Consider the following 207-nt stretch of genomic DNA (forward strand, 5'->3'; position numbering starts at 1 on the left):
AACACCAGAAGAAAGTGAAGGGCATCTCTAGACCCTTGTGCCCTCCTCAGCACTGGGTTTCCCCTGCCAGGGGACCTCTGGGTCAGCTCTTAGGCTGCCCGCCTGCTTGTCTGTTTGGTTTAGAAAAACTTCTCCAGAGAAGAAACCTGGGAGGAGACAGGTTCAGAGACAAGGTGGGAAAAGACTTTTTTTTTTTTTTTTTTTTTT

Source organism: Lipotes vexillifer, unplaced genomic scaffold (genome assembly GCF_000442215.2).
Source record: "Lipotes vexillifer unplaced genomic scaffold, Lipotes_vexillifer_v1.1 scaffold567, whole genome shotgun sequence".
In the NCBI taxonomy this organism is placed as follows: Eukaryota; Metazoa; Chordata; class Mammalia; order Artiodactyla; family Lipotidae; genus Lipotes; species Lipotes vexillifer.